General features: G+C 39.1%; 1 protein-coding gene and 1 pseudogene across 7 annotated transcripts in view; both read left to right on the forward strand.

Moving 5' to 3' along the window:
* The window catches only part of LOC102742370 (large ribosomal subunit protein eL36 pseudogene), a 150,860-nt pseudogene that overhangs the window by 54,992 nt on the left and 75,394 nt on the right, over positions 1-20,474 (forward strand). The window lies entirely within an intron of this gene.
* The window catches only part of PLS1 (plastin 1), a 106,803-nt gene that overhangs the window by 13,595 nt on the left and 72,734 nt on the right, over positions 1-20,474 (forward strand). For 2 of the 6 annotated variants that reach the window (XM_081827346.1, XM_081827348.1), the window contains exon 1: positions 18,023-18,165. The exons of the other annotated variants lie outside the window; for them this stretch is intronic. The gene's annotated coding sequence lies outside the window, so the exon portion shown is untranslated. Of the gene's footprint in view, positions 1-18,022; positions 18,166-20,474 lie in introns of those variants that run through there. 6 annotated transcript variants of the gene reach the window in all.

A 20,474-nucleotide genomic window follows, 5' to 3' on the forward strand; every position in this document is an offset into this window, starting at 1 on the left:
GTTTCCTGAGATTAAGAATTCCTCATATCAGTGAGATCATATGATACATGTCTTTCTCTGATTGACTTATTTCGCTCAGCATAATACCCTCCAGTTCCATCCACGTCATTGCAAATGGCAAGGTTTCATTCCTTTTGATGGCTGCATAATATTTCATTTTGTGTATATGTGTGTATATATATATATATATATACACACACACACACCACATCTTCTTTATCCATTCATCTGTCGATGGACATCTTGGCTCTTCCCATAGTTTGGCTATTGTGGACATTGCTGCTATAAACATTGGGGTGCACGTACCCCTTCGGATCCCTACATTTGTATTTTTGGGGTAAATATCCAGTAGTGCAATTGCTGGGTTGTATGGTGGCTATATTTTCAACTTTTTGAGGAACCTCCATACTGTTTTCCAGAGTGGAGTATTTTATATTGTTTTAAGAAGAATCTGATTAGGAGTAGGAGAGTAGCCTATAGAGATGCTCGGAGAAATGTGTATTAATACACTGATCTGCTAGAGGCTTGGATACCTGTTTTTCCTGCAGTTAAATGAAACAAGAACCAAAAGTAATTTTATTCTACCTTAGGTTTCACGGTTTGTTTAATGTTAGCAGTACAGTTGACCCTTGAACATCTTGGAGGTTAAGGGTACTTACCTCACCCCATTCGCCCCTGCAGTGAAAAATCCATGTATAGCTTCTGAACCCCACAAAACTTTACTACTGATAGCCTACTGTTGACCAGAAACCTTACTGATAACGTAAAAGCCTTACTGATAGCACGAGCAGTCAATGAACACATATTGTGGAGGTTATATGTATTATATATATATTATGCAAAATATATATATTATGTAAAATAAGCCAGAGAAAAGAAAATGTTATTAAGAAAGTTATAAGGAAGAGAAAATACATTTACAGTACTGTACTGTATTGAAAAAACATCTACATATAACTGGGCCCACGCAGTTCAAATCTGTGTTGTTCAAGGGTCAACTGTTACTCAGTTCTTGATTCATGAAATTAGGCTGGATTAATATGGGCAAAAATTCATCTTTTTCAATTTGAACAAAGTAGTTTCACTTTAAAAATTATTGTATTACCTGTTAATATACATCTGGAATGTGTAGGATAAAAAAATTGACCTTGCTAAATTTTTACTGAGTTATATTCTGCCTACGTGATATGTATTGTGCTATGGGAGACTAAGCCTTAATTGAAGTTTTCTGCAAGGTTAGTAATAAATTTCTCATAGAATTAGGACAATAAATAATGGAAGAACTGAAAACATTGTAATTTTCTGGTAATTCAGAGAAAATGACTACATTCTGAGGAAGTGTACTAAAGCAGCACTGTAATGCTCATTTTTGCAAGTTAATTATTAAATATCAGTAGGAATATTCTTTGCGTCCTCTTTCACATCTCAGGCACACTTTAGGGAGGCCTTATGTTATATATGTTGCTCATTTAATCTAAAAAGGCTCACTCATGCCTTTTGTGTGCACAGGTTCTTTCCATTATGTTATGCCCTTAGGCATTATAATAAGGGTATTACAAAATCAAGCAGCAAGACTTCTCAGGGAAATTAATGGTTTCATATTAACCAGACATTGTCAAAATCTTTGTCTTGAATAGGATTAAACAGTGTTCCATCAGTGTGCTTGGTGCACATGATGAGATTGTTGTTTTTTTAATTTTATTTATTTTTATTTTTTATTTATTTTTTAAAAAGATTTTATTTGTTTATTTGACAGAGAGAGAGAGAGAGCACAAGTAGGCAGGGAGGCCGGCAGAGGGAGAGGGAGAAGCAGGCTTTCCGCTGAGCAGGGAGCTCGATGCGGGGCTTGATCCCAGGACCCCGGGATCATGACCTGAGCCCAAGGCAGACGCTTAACCAACTGAGCCACCCAGGTGCCCCTGTTGTTTTTTTTAAATAACAGCTTTATTGAGGTATAATTCACATGCCATTCAAATCAGTCGTGTGTAAGTCCGTTTTAGAATATATATATTTTTAAAGATTTTATTTATTTATTTGACAGAGAGACACAGCGAGAGAGGGAACACAAGCAGGGGGAGTGGGAAGGAAGCAGGCTTCCCGCGGAGCAGGGAGCCCAACGCGGGGCTCAATCCTAGGACCCTGGGATCATGACCTGAGCCGAAGGCAGACGCTTAACGACTGAGCCACCCAGGCGCCCCTAGAATATTTTTATCGTCCTGTATCCATTAACACTCCTCATTTCCTACCCACCCCCTGCCTAGGCAATGACAGTTCTACTTTGTGTTACATATTCTTGACATATGTAAATGAAATCATACAATATGTGGCCTTTTGTGTCTGGCTTATTTCACTTATCATAATATTTTTGAGGTTCATCCATGTTGGAATATTAAAATTTCACTCTTTATGGCTGACTAGTAGTCCATTGTGTGGATCCTCCTACATCTTATTTGTTGCTCAGTTGATGGGCATTTGAGTTTTTACCACTTTTTGGCTATTATGAATACTGCTGCTGTGAACAAGTTTTTTGGGGGGTGGCATGTGTTTTCATTTCTCAGGCCTATACCTAGAAGTGGAATTGCTGGGTCATATGGTAACTTGTTTAACATTTTAATGAATTGCCAGACTGTTTTCCAATATGACGGCACCACTTTATTTTATCATTTTGTGACTGCAGCATTTTACATTCCCACCAGCAATGTATGAAGGTTCCAGTTTCTCCACATCCTAAATTGCTATTTATCTTTTTGATTATGGCCCTCTTGGTATGAAAGTGGTATCTCATTGTGGTAACTTTTTTTTTTTATTAATAAACTCTATTTTTTAGTACAGTTTTAGATTTACAGAGAAATTAAATAGGTAGTACAGAGAGTTCCCATGTGCCTCCACGCTGACATACACTAATAGTTTACCCTATTAACATCTTACATTAGTGTGGTACATTTGTTATAATTAAGTTTGTTCCTATTTCCATAGTTTTTACAGAAAGTCCTGTTTCTGTTCCAGGATCCCATCGAGATACCACACATTACATTTAGCTGACATTTCTCAGGCTTCTCTTGGCTGTGATAGTTTCTCTGCCTTTCCTTGCTTTTTGATGACCTTCAGAGTTTTGAGTAGTAGTCAGGTACATTGTAGGATGCCCCTCTGTTGGAATTTGTCTGATTTTTCTTTTTTGTGATTAGACTGCATTGACATTGGTTTTTAGTATAAAAAATATTACATGAGCTCAGTTTACTTGGAGTATAGAAGAAATACATGATCAGAACTGGAAATCAGCAAAAGTATGGTTAATAGGAAATTCCTAGGAATTAAAAAAAAAAAATCAGTTTCCTCTGGAGAAGGAACAGACCTTTAACTCAAGATATATTTTTTCTGACAAGGATTTGATCACATTGGAAGACGATCAGATAAAGTAGGAGAATTTATTATTGTGACTGTCATTAGGGAGCGTCTAAGGGTAGAGCCATAGACATATTTTTCACTGCTTTAAATGTACCCAAGAATGATGTTTTGCTTGTAATAAAACATAAAATTAATAGAAATTCAGATTGCTTTTAAGAATCCCATGGTTCTGAGGCACCAAGGGTACAACATATGGTCAGTATTTTGACCACCATCAATTCCAGGAATCCTGACAGATGCCTCGTGAAGGGGGCAGGCGCCTGGGGCTCAGGGACGCTGTGTCTTGTGGCCAGAATCACTCAGCTGTCAGTAGTTGAGCTGAGATTTGAATCCAGGGCTGTGGAAGTTTATACCTTACTGTTGTCCAGGCCAGGCTCCAGAGTTTCCGGAGGTTTGAAATCAGTAATGTTTTGAAGGGCATAGGCTTGAGTCCGTATCATACTGGATATTTTTACTGCCAGCTGGAGGAGATAGCATCTCTCTCTGTTCAAGGCCCCACTGAAATCAGTCTGTCCAATTCACAGCATACCTATGGTCTGCTGACAAAGGAGAGCCAGCTTGGCCCACGTCATTATGCCCTCTTGTCTGCCTGTGGCCTGCTAACTCGTTACCCTGCTACACGTGTCTCCTGATATGAAGCCTGAGGGTTATAAAACAGGAAAGCAGCCATGTAGGAGAACAACATATTCAGCTAAGCTTTATCAGTGGTTACGTTGCTTAATGTGCATTGCTCATGGTATGTCTCAGTAAGATCTTGAGTTTGTTAATAAGTGAGTAGCATAGAGGATTTGGTCTTAAATACTTACCTTTGAAAAAGAGTAGGTATGGTAATAACCTGTGAATGCACATGAAATGAAATAATAAAGTAACACAGAAGATCTGAGGAAGGTTTGGAAAATTTCCCTACTTGATTCAGCTAATCCTTGTAAACGGCCCAAGCTGGTTGATCACGGACTGATACAAGGTTTCTTTCTGGTCATACTTTCTTTATGAGTTAGGGTAGGCTATCGATTTCTTTTTTTTTTTTTTTAAAGATTTTATTTATTTATTCATAAGAGACAGAGACAGAGGGAGAGGCAGAGGGAGAAGCAGGCTTCCTGCTGAGCAGGGAGCCCGATGCGGGACTCAATCCCAGGACCCTGGGATCATGACCTGAGCTGAAGGCAGACGTTTAACCATCTAAGCCACCCAGGCACCCTTGCCATTGATTTCTTGTTCACATAAATGTCAGTGTGCATTGGCTGTTCTTCAGAGCAGCTGTTCTATATGCAATGACTCAGAGATCCCAGTTGCTGTGGTTTTGATTTTGCTGTTTTAACATGGGACTTCCAGATTGTCTTAGCAGGGGAAGAGGAGCTAGAGGATCACATACTAGCTCTGAATTGCTTTGGCTTAGTGTGACACATATTACTTCTACTCACAGCCCATTGATTAGAACTAATCACATGATCCTGCTGGAAGGGAGGAGAAGCACATGGCTGTTCATTGAACAGTAAATGTCTTTGCTTCACCTTCTTGACAGCAAGAGAAGTGGTTGGTTTGCCAAAACAACAACAACAACAAAAAAAAACCCCTAACCTCAATCCAACTCATCCACCCCAAAAACTCCAGTAAAGAGAGAAAAATATACTGAAACATTTAGTGATAATTACTTGATACTAAATTCCAAATGAGCTTTGCCATAAACTAATAAATTTATAATAATTTAGGTATGGCTGATTCAGCAACTTGATATACATTTGTGGATATCAAGACTGCATCTTCTAAGGGAATAAAGACAAACTTATAAGAAAAAAGTTACCTTTTTGCATTATAATTCTTCAGGTGATGATGATTAAAGCTTGTATTTATTCAGGTATTCTTTTGTTTTATTTTTTAAAGATTTATTTACTTATTTTAGAGAGAGAGAGAACACAGCGGGGAGGGGCAGAGGGAGAGGGAGAGAATCTTAAGCAGACTCTGCACTGAGCATGGAGCCCAATGTGGGGCTCTATCCCATGACCCTGAGATCATGACCTGAACCAAAACCAAGAGTTGGACACTCAACCAACTGAGCCACCCAGGCACCCCTAAAGTAGTTAAACTGTTTTTTGCTTAAAATTGTTACAGTGTAAGAAAATAGAAGTGGTGACTAAAATTAAAAAATTATTTTTCTTAAGCAAAAAGGAAACATTTAGGAAGCAAGTATTCTAATAGTTTTCACTGATGTAATTTTAACTTGTTTCTGTCTGTGAGCAAAGATAATCAACTCAGACTCTAATTTGGCATAAACAGTGAGCTGAGATCTTCCTCCTTTCTGAACTAACTGAATCATCACTGAGAATCAGGGTAAGGCCAGATTTATAATAGAGTGTTTCATCATGTCCAGCTCAAAAATCATAGATACTTTATATTTGTATATAAAGCTTTCAAAATACTCTCCTGCATGTGACATGTTATGTGGAAGCACTCTGTAATTATATTCCCAGGGGGTCTCATTAGTCATCACAGTGGGCTGGCCATTCCACTACAGATTTAGCCTTAGCCCTCCCTGCATTGTTCCTTCATCTGGATCAGTGGAAAGGTTAGATCCCAAAGCAAAAACAACCTGTGAAAGATTCTTGGGCTATTGAAAATTTCTGATTCACTTTGGGATCTGTTTTATGTTGAACCAGGAGGAAAGGGACTATGGAATCCATTCTTGTCCTGGAAAGTCTTAAGGAGAGAAGTTGTAACACATTTTATTTTCCCACTTAAGTGCTGGCCTTGGAAGGAGAGAAATGAGAAAGAGAAGGAAGGATTTTAAAAATCAAGTATTCATGGGGCGCCTGGGTGGCTCAGATGGTTAAGCGTCTGCCTTCAACTCAGGTCATGATCTCAGGATCCTGGGATCGTGGGATCGAGTCCCGCATCGGGCTCCTTGCTTGGCGGGGAGGCTGCTTCTCCCTCTGCCTGCCATTCCCCCTGCTTGTGCTCGATCTCTCTCTGACAAATAAATAAAATATTAAAAAAAAAAAATTCACCTTGATACCAACTCACTGATCTAATCTTATGGGCAAAGACCAGGAATTCAGAAGTACCCTAACTTGTGCCATTCTGGGGCAGGTGTCTGGCTGTGACACTGCAGTCATTTGATGGTGGCTTAGCAGGACTTTCAACCAGTTCATTGTACATGCAAATAACAGATGATTCAAGACAAGAAAAGGTCTTTGTACACTTTTATTGCACCATGATCATTTCCTAAGTAGGTAATAATTCTCCTTTCTCAGTGGTCTAGTTTCTTTCTTTCTTTTTTTTTGGGGGGGGTGTAGCTTATTTCTAAATGAAAAGGGCTGTCTTTACAAAAACAATAAACTTTTATTTGCTTAATATATAATCTAAAATTAAGTGTGCCATAAATTTCTATATTTGGTCACTTCTTTTTTTTTTTTAATTTTTTTTTAAAGATCTTTTTTATTTATTTGACAGAGAGAGATACAGTGAGAGAGGGAACACAAGCAGCGGGAGTGGGAGAGGGAGAAGCAGGCTTCCCGCGGAGCAGGGAGCCCGATGCGGGGCTCGATCCCAGGACCCTGGGATCATGACCTGAGCCGAAGGCAGCCGCTTAACGACTGAGCCACCCAGGCGCCCCTGGTCACTTCTGATTATGGAATTTCTGTCCTGTAACAACACAGGAAACGGCTATCTTTTCTTTCTTGAGTCCTGATCTTTTAGGGAACTAGAGATGTTGAAAAGGGGATTGCCTTTTTATTTCTAGTCCCTTTACTCTCTTTCTCCTCACCCTCCACAAGTCTGGGCCACTTTGGGATAAAGTGTCCATTTGTGTATGATTCCTACAATTATGGCTTCAGGACTGAGAATGGAAGCAAGTACCATCTGAAAAGGAAACAAAATACATGTGTTTCTGTCTCTCAGCAGCACAGCATTAATAACTTGAGTTCAAGTGTAGCTCAGGAAATTAACAATGGCAGGTAGTAGAGCTCATGCTTTACTACTGTTCATTTACATATGCTCTATGGGAAATGAGAGTAGCCAGGGATCATAGGATTGTGGCAAACTGTTTACACCTATGGAAAGGGCACAGCTGTCACTGGCCTAGCCCAGTGCTACCATGTAGAAATGTGGGCTCAGGATGGCTAGACCTCCTGATTTTATTTTATTTTTTTAAAACCGTAAATAAAATGAGAAGAGTATTTATATTGATTATCTGAATATTGTATATAGCATGAGCTGAAAAATTATTCTCAATATAGATAGATAATAGAAAGATAAGTGATTAATTGATTTTTTTTTTCAACTGCATTTGCCTCTAATATTGTGTCACTGGTATTTTTCTGATGAAATACTGTGTTCAAAATATATGACTTTTATTCATAAAATGTTCTAGTATTTTCTTTTTTTTTTGTTCTAGTATTTTCTTAAAGTTGCATTCTATATTTAATGCATTTGAAATTGTTAATTCCTTCCATTTGCTTGTCTGAAAACAAATTATGCTAAATGAAAGATATTCTCAATTCTAAAAAAAATAAAGATTTTATCTATTTATTTGACAGAGAGCAGGAGAGAGTGAGAGAAAGCACAAGCAGGGGAAGTGGCAGAGGGAGAGGGAGAAGCAGGCTCCCTGCTGAGCAAGGAGCCGGATGCAGGACTTGATCCCAGGACCCTGGGATCATGACCTGAGCCAAAGCCAGCTGCTTAACTGACTGAGCCACCCAGGGGCTCCTAGACCTCCCGATTTTAAAAGAGAAAATAGAAATCTGAATTTTATGTTAATCCCCTAATTGTATATGTTCACTCCAAAATTTAGAAGATACTTAATGAGCCACAGAAGACATGTGTCCAGGCAGGATGTGGCCCCTGGGTGCCATTTTGTCTGTTGGTAGCCAGGAGAGCCTCTTAGGGGGGTGAAGAAGAAGTTACAAAAGCCCTGAGATGGGTGCCCCAGGAGTAGGGAGGTTATGACCTGCAAGACCTGGCATGAGTTTCACTGTTTTCTCTCTTTTTCTGTTTGCTGAGAGATTGCATTTTAATTTTCTGCTCTTCTGTTCTTCTTAAGGAAAACAGACTTCCCTCCTGAAGAAAGAGTGCCTGGGGATGTTGAATCCTGTTAAGGGCTCCAGGAGCTCAGTGAGGCTGAGCAGAGATGGGGCAAAACTGGTTACACATTAGGGTTTGAAGCCAGGGTGTCACTTGAGAGCTAAGACTCAGAAGTATCTGCAGGATGGGCAGGACATAGCATAGAAGCAGAGCTGCCAGACCCAAGGATGGAAAATGGGTGGAAGGGGTGGTCAAGAAGTGTCCTAGCGGGCTTTGCTTAGCTGCGGATGGGGAGGGAGCTGTTGAGCCAGCCAACCTGGTCTGAACAGTTGTTGGTGATCAACCCAGAGAAGTAATCTAGGCTGAATTTCCTGAAGGCTCAATATCTTCTCTCCATTTATACCCCTTTGGTGATTCCTACATATTCTTCAAGAGCAGGAACATTATTCGGTATGTACACTTGATGTCATCTGGCTTCAGCATTATGACTTAGACAAGACAAGTCACTCTGCTTCCAGAATGAGGGTACAGACTTTGGAATACCTAGTTATTCCCATGATCATATGCTGGATGCTCTTGGATTTAGGGGGCTGATAATTTATACTATTCTCTTTATTCTCTGAACTGATTGAGAAATAGAGGCCTCTCAGAGTTCAAAATACCAACTTTATTCCCGGTGGAACTGGACCATGATTACAGCCTGTGGCCAGATGGTTTCCTCATACCTTTTCTCCCCAAATTTTAACTTCTGTTCACTCCATTCCAGGCAGACTTGCTGGACAGTTGCCTTTGGGTTGGAAGGGAGAGTTTGTGTCCTGAGGACAAGCTACTGCTAAAGAGGAATAGGGCAAGTCATGTAAGGATAATGACATAGAACACTTTAGCTCCATTCAGTGTAGCAGTGGGTTCTCAAAGTGTGGTCTTCACACAAGCAGCATCAGCATTACCTCGAAACTTGTTAGAAATGTAGATCGGTGGTCTCTAATCCAGATGAACCAAAGCAGAGACTCCGGGGTGTGGGGCTCAAAAGTCTTAGGATTCTGTTGCAGTTAAAGTTTGAGAATCATTGCAGTAGAGGAGTAAGTTTCAGTGGGCCCAAGACACTTGTCTCACCAGTAAGATAAATCAGTGCCCCTCCCTTGGGGAGGGTGAGAAATGAATGTAGAGAAGAGGCCAAGAGTGCTGCTTTTACATTAAGCTCTCATGGAAACATAAGGTAGGAGAATGGATTTCCCTAGCTGATAATTTGCCCTCTCTGGAGGACTGCAGTCTGAGAAGGACCAGCAGGTGCAACCATGAAGACTTTCTTTAACTGCCTCTTTTCTCATCTATTAACGTTGCTTACCTTTTCTCTAAAGAATAAAGGAGAGGCAAAGGAATGAATACAAGCAGGGAGAGGGAGAACACTAAAATATTATAGTAAGAAAATAATGGAATAGGTATTGTATTCCTTCCAGTATCATTCTTTATAACTTACTCTTCATATATTTGTACTTTTCTAAGTTTTTAGTCTCTGATTAATTTTTCTAGTTGTGACCCCAACTATACAGGCCATTTGACTGCGATAGTATTATTTGTCATTGAGTCCATGCTAAATGACGCTGGGCTCTTTGCTTCCTGTTTGTGTCTATTCCGTTTCATGTTACTGAATTGTGTATATTGCTCAGTGACATGATTATGTATGTTCTTCATATTCACTTGGACGTTGAGACTATTTATATTGCTTTTGTGACCTTGAGCAGGTTGTTCAGATTTACTTTCAGTCTTCAAATCAGAACAGAGGTCTGGTTAGCCATTAGAATACTCAGTGATAGCAAGGACTGGTCTCAAACAATCCATATAGTTGGTGTTTTACATTCTAAGGTGAAAAAGATAAATTTCCTAACTGCTTGTGCTTGGGAAAGATTTTTTTTTTTTGCTTGCACCAACCTTTTTAGAGGTTTGAAATAAAATTATAACCTCATTGGGTATATACAGCCTCAAAGAGATATGGATATTATGGTTCCTTTTATTTATTTATCCCCCCCCAGCCCCACAATACAGCCTCTTGTAAACATACTCAATTCCATGCAGTCCAGAGTGGAAGCTTACTTCCATTAAATAATTAATCTTTCCAATTACTGTTACAGGTATGAAAAATGCTAAAGAATTCAAACTACCTCTGTTTATAAGTATTTTGCTTAGACTTCATCTAAAAATGGAATTAATAGTGCTATTAATAATCACAGCAACTGAATAGCTACTATGTTTCAAGAACTGTTTTAAATTTGGGTAACAACTGTATGGGTAGGTAGGACATGTCATTCCCTTTATACAGATGAGGAAACAGGTTCAGGGACCTTAAATGACTTGCCCAGTTAATAAGAGCAAGAGCAGAATCAAATCTAAGTGTGGTTATACCAAGCTGTACATCTCTTAACCACTGAGTTTGCTAGATGGGCTAGCTCCTGGGCTAACTCCTGACAAGAATTGCACTGGGCCTAGGTCAGAATAGGAAAGGTCTTAGGTGGTTGGTGAGAAAATGGTTGGTGGGAATACTTCAGCAGTATGAATTGCTCATTAGGGGACAAAATTTAGAAATTCTGAATTTTGATCTTATCCAGGTTTCTGGGTTCTCCCCTAAAACTTCTGAATGATAACGTTTGGGGATGAGACTCAGGAATCTGCATTTAGCATAAGCTCCGCAGGTTGAGTTTATGACTGCTAATGAGAACCACTTCACCTAATTGCTGGATAGCATTTACTGTCTATTGCAGTAATCTCTGGGCCCCAGTCTATTAGGTGGGGTTAAGAGTAAGGCATCCTACTCATCATTGTTGGCAGAATCTTGAATCTTTTCCTTTTTGTGGTGTTTTTCTTTTTCAGCCACTAACCTGAATATTTGACTAACTTCCAATATATGCGTATATCCTATTGAAGGGAAAATTTATTTAAGGAAAGTCAAAGCCAACACTGGCCCTTCCTTACAAACACACTATTCTTTTCCCTGTGCTTCTCCTAAATGATAGCTGTTTTCTCTTGTGGGCCATTCACAGCCAAGGTGGTAAGAACATCCTGTTCTGAATAAAACTGTGTGAGCCTGTATTAGTTTTCTGTTGCTTCCCTAACAAAATTTAGTGACTTCTACAATACATTTATTACTTTACAGTTCTGTAGGTCAGAAGTCTGACGTGGATCTTATCACTGGGCTAAAGGTATTGGCAGGGCTGTTCCTCTGAAGGTCCTAGGGGGAGGATCTCTTCCATGGCTCATTCAGGTTGTTGGCAGAATTCAGTTTCTTGAGATGGTAGACCAGAGATTCTCATTTTCTTACTGGATGTAAACTGAAGGATGTAAAACATTCCGAATTTCTAGAGGTCACCTATGGTGACCTTGGCTCATGGCCCCTTTCCTCCATCTTGAAAGCCAGCATCAGAGAGTCCAGCCCTTCTCACACTTTGAGTCTCTCCTCCTCCTCCGTCTTTCTTACCCTGCAGGGGAAGGTTCTCTGCTCTTAAGGAATTCATGGGATTAGATTGGGTCTCTCTAGATCATCCAGGATAATTTGCCCCATCCCAAGGCCCATACCCTTAGTCACATCTGCAAAGTCCCTTTTGCCATGTAAGGGTAACATTCCCAGGTTCTGGGGGTTAGGGCATGGGCATCTGGGGAGGGGGGATTATTCTGCCTGCCACTGACTGAAACATTGTCTGCCTTTGTTAACAGATAAGACAGCAGTGGTCATCACTGCCCGCAGGGTTCCAGGCATTAATGTTGATGTGTATGAGAAAATGTTATTTAACTGGATATTTTTTCTGAATTGAAATCATCTCAGGGCCAGATTCCAAAACAAGTAGTTTTGGAAAGGATATTCCAGGACTTCTGTATAGGCAAGGAGAGCTACAGTGGTACTTACCTCTGTGTGTCGCACAGTGAAGTAATTCACATTGTGCCTGCTTCTCTGGTAATTTAGATTTGGAAGAAAATTATGACATGAAGTAGGGCCACTCATTCAACCAGGTTATTTGCTTTTAGTTTCTCATTGCAGGCCAGACGCTCTCATGCTTCCACTCCTTTCTTCATGCCCTCTCAGCTGCCTGCTCTGCCCTTCTGTCTGTCTTTCCATTTATCTATAATAGTACATGCGAATGACAAGTTTTGACACCTACCAATTCTAGGAGACATTTTCCACGGTGCTGAAAGTGTGGCATCAACTCATTTTTCCCAGTAGGTGACTTAAAAGGATAAAAAGAATCTCTATCATCTGCCAGTGTTTCAAAGGCCATTTTAAATTCTCTCTGATGTCTTCCTCCATAAATCTGCACAGCATTAAAGATGCCCTTGCAGCATCTTGGACATAGCAGTGACTCGGAACTACTTATTGAATTGATTTGAAGTACTAAACTTAAACGATTGTGGTTATATTATCGATACACCAAAATTCTGCCAAGATACGTGTATTTATTATTTTATGTTGTTAACAAGAGGACATTGCTAAGAATGTCTAATTTAAGGACTAGAACTGGGATTGTTAGAGATAAGATTTCCAGTTCATCTTTTACTAAATATATAAATTCATATTCTGTCAGATTACCTAGCAGAGAATGGTGGGAGCAAGGGAGTAGACTTTTTGGTTTTTGTCCATTTCTGAATCTTTGATTGACATGCAGTACACATGCAGACAACTGTACAAATCATGAGTGTAGAACTTGATGAATTTTAACAAAATGATACTCTCGTGAAATCGGCACCTGTATCAAGAAACCAGAATTATTACCAGCATCCCCCAAACCTTCCTGTTTCCTTCCAGTTGTCACTACTCTCAAGGGTAATTGCTACCCTTAAATTTGAGAGTTTGAGAAATGAACTATTTTTAAGATACAGGAAAACATTCTTATATTGTGAAAATAGTTCCTATAAACAAATCTCCAAGTAAGAATATGTGGGTTTACAGAGATGTAAAAAAAATGTGGCTCCTGCCCAGAAGGTGCATTTAAACACAAAACAATAAGTTCTTTTCTAAATGTTCTTGCTTTATCAAATAGTTTCAGTTACATATGCAACTTTGAGTCAGGTTATTATTTTCCAATATTTACTGATGCTGTATTGGTTCAAACAATACTTTGTTAAAGATTTTATTTATTTAAGAGAGCTCGCGCGAGAGCACACAAACAGGGGGAGGGGCCAGAGGGAGAGGGAGAAGCAGACTCCCCATTGAGCAAGGAGCCCCATGTAGGACTTGACCTCAGGACCCTGGGATCATGACCTGAGCCGAAGACAGCCGCTTAACGGACTAAGCCACCCAGGTGCCCTGGTTCAAACAATACTTTTGCCTCTAGTATTCACAAGTTGTTAAAATTGCACCATGCACTTGGCCCTGAGTGGTGCCTTGGCACTGCATCACTTTCTGCATAGTTTTTATTGAGATCAAATTAGTATATTTTCTCTGGAATTTTGGTTGGGGTTCATAGTAGGTACTCAAGAAAAAACTCTTGTCAGCAAAGGTGGCAGCCACAATACTGCACATTTTAATTGTCTACCATAGCACTTCCCAGAAGAGTGGAAAGTGAAATTGCTTGTAACAAAATGAAGTGGATAAAATATTAGAGAAGCTGAATTCAGGGCTATTCATTGTCCATTCATTTTCTGTGTTCAAGGACATGGAAGCATTATTTCTAAAAGGAAAACATTGGAAACCACCTTAGTTACCAATATGAATGCTTAAATAAATCATGCTATGGTCATAATGTGGACTGTTAATGAAGCATTAAAGGCATGTTTTCAAAAAATGCTTAATGATAGGGGAAGTTTCTTGCAATACTAAGTAAAACTATATATTGAAAGATCTTTGTGAAAAAAATATATTCATGCACATGTGTGTAGAAGAGAGACTAGAAATTCATAACATATTGGCTCCCTGGTTGTTTCTGAATGGTGTACTTGAGAGCAATTTAAATTTTCTTATTTTCTAAATATTTTCCACTTTACATGTTACTTTTCAAAAATCAGAAAATAGACACACAGGATCCATTTTTTAAAAAGGATGCATTGGGCAATCCCTATCAAAATACCACCAGCATTTTTCACAGAACTAGACCAAATGATTCTAAAATTTATATGGAACCAGAAAAGACCCCAAATAGTGAAAGTAATATTGAAAAAGAAAAGCAAAGTGGGAGGTATCACAATTCCAGACTTTAAGCTGTATTACAAAGCTGTAATCATCAAGAGAGTATGATACTGGCACAAAAACAGACACGTAGATCAATGGAACAGAATAGAGAACCTAGAAATGGACTCTCAACTGTATAGTCAGCTAATCTCTGACAAAGCAAGAAAGGAGAAAAAAGTCTCTTCAACAAATGGTGTTGCAAAAATGGAACAGCCGCATGCAGAAGAATGAAACTGGACCACTTTCTTACACCATCCACAAAAATAAAAAATCAGAATGGATGAAAGAAAGACCTAAATGTAAGACGGGAATCTATCAAAATCCTAGAGGAGAACACAGGCAGTGACCTCTTTGGCCCCGACTGCAGCAACTTCTTACTAGACATGTCTCAGGGGAAACAAAAGCAAAAATGAACTTTTAGGACTTCAACAAGGTAAAAAGCTGCTGCACAGTGAAGGAAACAACAAAACTAAAACTGACAGAATGGGAGAACATATTTGCAAATGACATATCGGATAAAGGGCTAGTATCCAAAATCTATAAAGAACTTAACAAACTCAACACCGAAAAGAAAAAACAAATAATCCAGTTAAAAATGGGTAGAAGACATGAATAGACACTTTTCCAAAGAAGACATCCAGATGGCTAACAGACACATGAAAAGATGCTCAACATCACTCATCAGGGAAATACAAATCAAAACTATGATGAGATACCACCTCACACCAGTCAGAATGGCTAAAAGTAACGACACAGGAAACAAGAGATGTTGGCATGGATGCAGAGAAAGGGGAACCTTACTCTTACACTCTTGGTGGGAATGCAAACTGGTGTAGCCACTCTGGAAAACAGTATGGAGGTTCCTCAAAAAGTTAAAAATAGAGCTACCCTACGACCCAGCAATTGCACTACTAGATATTTATCCAAAGGATAAAAACTGATTTGAAGGGGCACATGGACGCTGATGTTTATAGCAGCACTATCAGCAATAGCCACATTATGGAAAGAGTCCAAATGCCCATCGACCAATGAATGGAGAAAGAAGATGTGGCATACATCTATGTATACATATATGCATGTACACACACACACACACACACAATGGAATATTACTTGGTGATCAGAAAGAATGACATCTTGCCATTTGCAACAAAGTGGATGGAACTAGAGGGTATTATGCCAAGTGAAATAAGTCAGAGAAAGACATATCATGATTTCACTCGTGTGGAATTTAAGAAACAAAACAGATGAACATAGGGGAAAGGGAAGGAAAAATAAAGTAAGATAAAAACAGATAGGGAGGCAAACCATAAGATACTCTTAATTATAGAGAACAAACAGAGTTGCTGGAGGGAGGTAGGTGGGGGATGGGCTAAATGGGTGATGGGTATTAAGGAGGGCACTTGTTGGGATGAACATGGGGTGTTGTATGTGGGTGATGGGTCACTGGATTCTGCTCCTAAAACCAGTGCTGCAGTGTATGTTAACTAACTTGAAATTAAATTTTTTAAAAAGTGGGAAAGGAATTTCTGATGGTAAAAACCAGCAACGATGGGGAAAATGAAAAGGGAAAAACACCAATTAAACTTCAAAATTCAGAAAGCAAATAGACCTGGAAATTACTTAGTCAACCTGAAGTTTTATTAAAAAACCTGTAGAAAAAGTTGAAAACCAGTTTTATTTGTATCATAAAATATTTCTTGCATACTCCCCTCCCTTCCCCCCAAAGGATGCATTGGGTAGATGATTGACTTTTCCTGTGAAGTCCTTGGGGGAAATCAGACACAGCAAATCCCTGTTTTAGCCAAGAAGTTATCAGGATTCCACACATTAGCAGCAGGGTCACAAACATCTGTAAATGGTCCACCCTGAAATAATGTAATTTTTGATGCAAAAATTTCTTTCATCATTCATCAGTGGTCACTTCATGCAACTTTCTATGTAGGAATCCCTAAAGACAACATTGCACCCCCAAAATGTACTTTGAGCTTGTATTGGAGCATGCCCAGTGGAGAGAACTGTAGTATTCTTAAGGGAGCCCCGGTTGGCTCTGGACCACTGGGATAGTATATATTTCTTTATTATCGATGCAGAAATTTTCTGGTATTTTGGCCTAATGATCCTAGTTTTGCCATCCTGTGGCCATATAGAGCAAGAATAAGCTTCTTCAATACAGGTGCCTTTTAAATATATGTCAGTGTATTTTTTTAAAATTTTATTTTATTATGTTAATCACCATCAGTGTATTTTTAACAATCATTGCAGTAGAATAATAAACCTTGACCATTTAGAGCAGACACTTTGGTATGTTTTGATTAGATGTACACACTCACAAAATCATCACCACAATCAAGATGCAGAATATTTTCATTACCCCCCAGAGTTTCTTCATGTTCCTTTGCAGTCTGTCCCTCCTTCCACCCCTATTCTAGGCAACCATTCATCTGATTTCTGTCTCCGTAGGTTAGTTTGCTTTTTCTAGAATTTGATAGAAATGGAATCATACGTTATGTACTTTTTTTTTTTAAACTGGCTGCTACCATACAAACCTTTCACTTTTTCTTTCACTTTGTGAAGCAATTTTATAACAGCCGTTCTTTACTTTTATGGAGGCATCATAAAAAGTGTTTCACACTTCTTCTTCAGAGAATTAACCATTCAGTGAAAATGGACTATGGATTTTATAAGTGAACCTTTTCCTGCCACACTTAAAAAGTAGAATTGGGGGCGCCTGGGTGGCTCAGTTGGTTAGGCGACTGCCTTCGGCTCAGGTCATGATCCTGGAGTCCCGGGATCGAGTCCCGCATCGGGCTCCCCGCTCAGCAGGGAGTCTGCTTCTCCCTCTGGCCTTCCTCCCTCTCATGCTCTCTGTCTCTCATTCTCTCTCTCTCAAATAAATAAATAAAATCTTTAAAAGAAAAAAAAAAGTAGAATTGGACTGTCACCTTTGAGGCACTTTCTAGCTTTAACACTGTATGATTCTATATAATGTTTCCAGTTGCTATTCAAAGGTAATTTTATACATTTCCTTAAAATTAGTTAAGTGACTAAAAAAAACAAAATTCAGTAGTATGTAGGGTTTGTTTTATTTTGTTTTTAAGTTTAGCACAATTTCCTAGTGATTTCCAGGAATCTCAATGTATAATTAATTGTTTAATGATTGTTCACATGGTGAAAACAAAGTTGCCATTTCAAAATTTAAAGTGGCAAAGGAATATGTATAAAAATAACATAAGACCTCATAGGACAGTCACATTCCATAGGAAGACCTGCCTGAGTGGAATCTAAAGACTAAAGGGAAAATCCAGGTATAATTTAAGCCACAGTCATAAACAAATGGTGATATCATCTACATTTTTGCCTCTTGATTTTTTTATAGTTCCAAACCACACCCATGTTGCAAATTGGCCTTTCTACTTGGGACCAAGTTCTTTTGAGATTAAAATCTTTGTAGTAGGCAGAATACTTCAGTTTGGCCTTGCTTACTTTCTTTGGTCAAACACTGACTTTGGCAGAGGATCACCTGAGGATAGACACATCTTACACTGAATTTTAAATCTTCTGAGTTGTTTTCTTGGACCTCCAAATCTCAGGTAATAAGACCAACAGAAGCAGGTAGGCAAAATTTTCCCTTATGTTAATAGCAGTAATCAGGCCTCAGTTTCTAGAACTGCTTTTTTCATATTTTTGTTAAATTGAGATAAACCCCCTCATGTTTTGTTTTGTTTTAGTGCATTCTTGCTTTGGGATTCTAGGTGGCTTTGCATAATCAATGCAAATAATAACCGTGGTGTGAGGGTCACATAGTTCTTAATTCTCTTTTAATTTTTGTTTTTTTTTTTTAATTTTTAAAGATTTATTTATTTGTCAGAGAAGGGGAGAGCACAAGTAGGGGGAGTGGCAGAGAGAGAGGGAGAAGCAAACTCCCTGCTGAGCAAGGAGCCCAATGTGGGGCTTGATCCCAGGACTCTGGGATCATGACCTGAGCCCAAGGCAGACACTTATCTGACTGAGCCACCCAGGTGCCCCACTTTTTCTGTTTTGAAAACTGTTTCTTCCTTAAGCAATACTTGCTAGGTAAAAAAGGGGGCTGTTTTGGTTTACTCAGGGTTGGATTAAAAAATTCAATTCATAATTTTTGATTTGACTTTAATTTTTCCTTTAGAAATGTATATAAATTCTTAGGAACATGCTAACGCGACAACACACACTCTGTGTCCTCTAGAATGTATATGTATAATTGCCTTGAAGCTTGATTATTTTAGTCTAATGAAACAGCTCTTCCAATCTATGGTTTGATCATGGATAAGCAAGACTTTTCTTTTTTCTAAAGGAATTTCACAGATATGTAAAACAAATGGTAATAGAGGATATTGCCAGTATTGGGACACGTAAGAAAATATCCAACCATCTGAAGAAAATATCTTAATTGAAATAAATTCTTTATCATTATTTTTGCTCTTCTACATTTTTAAGTACCAGAATGTACTTGGAGCTAGTGCTCTTGTTTAAAAACTTTCTCCCCCCCCCCCCCCCCCAGCATTGCACTGAATTTGGGAAGAAGCTGAGGGCTTTCAGGAAATTTCCTTATATAGTGTACAGATAAGCATGTTGCCTTTCACTGTGAACATTCTTAATGGTTTCTGAAATTGACTGGAGAACCATAGATCTTTCCCCTACACAGTCCTGGAAACTGTGGCAGCCTCCCTTGAGCTCTTTTCTTAGTAAAACAGAAAATGAGCAGTTCCCAGCCCATGTAAAGCTGAGAAGGTCTTGAATGATGCATGTTGAGGAAAGTTGGATACTGATACTGCTGGCAGTTTGCACAGCTCTTAGTGCCAAAGAATTAAAGACTCTGGAGTTTTCTTAAAAGGGGCCAGCTTCTGAAAAGTTAAGTATGTTTCCTTTGCGCAGTGACCTGAGCTCTCAAACCTCCATAGTAAGTTAAGACTTAACCTGCTCAGCTTTGAGAAGCAGTCAACCATTTAAGTTTATTTGTATGCATCATAGAGTACTCTGTGGCTCTTCTGAGGGAAACAAACACATCATGACCAATGAACTCTGGAAAGTGAGTGCCGTGGACAAATTTCACATAGTTCTTAAGCCCTTTATGGCTTTCTAAGGAGCCAGAATTCCCTTTCCTGTATTATGCCCGGAGTCTAACAAAGGCTCTGCCCTTGTGCTAGTCCTTTCATAATGAAGCAGCCAAATGCTCAATTGTGTTCTTGTAGAGGAGGGGGATAACATTCCTTTATGATCCTTAGTTTAGATCAGCTTACCACCCAAAGCATGATATTTGATTACCCTTATTATGTTACTTTGCATAGCTACAAATGTTTCTATGGTGTGGCCTTATCTAGCCATTGAAAAAGTCCAAGTTCACGCTGGCTTGCATTCAGTGCTTTAAAAGGCCCTATTGCTAAGGATCCTAGGAGTAGGAGCCTGTGGAGAGTGGAGTGGCTCTTGGGGTTAGGTATGCACTGCAAGCATGCATCCTGAACTCCTGAATATAGTCCACTGAGTGCTTTGCTGCCTGTTTTTTTCTAAATGCTGATTTTAATCTCTAACACTCATTGTGTCTGGGCCTGAATTGCTTAAGAATTATAAACATTTACTGGCCTTTTCTGACTATACCCTTTTATTAGAATTGAGCCTTTTAGAAAGATTCCTTCTGTTTCTTCCCTTTCAAATGTTTCCAATCCAGTTCTCAGTCTTACAGGATAGAAGAGATGCTATCATGAACCAGAAGTAGCAAATGGTGGGAAGAATTCTGCCTTTACCTATTCCAGGAGAGGCTGGACGTTGAGCTCTTTGTCCTTGGAACAGTGGCCTCCAGGTTTTTTTCATTGTTCTGCTCTCATCAATAAACACATTTTCTGTATACACCACTTCCAAGGAATAA

This window comes from Leptonychotes weddellii, chromosome 1 (assembly GCF_054177405.1).
Source record: "Leptonychotes weddellii isolate Sample4059 chromosome 1, ASM5417740v2, whole genome shotgun sequence".
Lineage (NCBI taxonomy): Eukaryota > Metazoa > Chordata > Mammalia > Carnivora > Phocidae > Leptonychotes > Leptonychotes weddellii.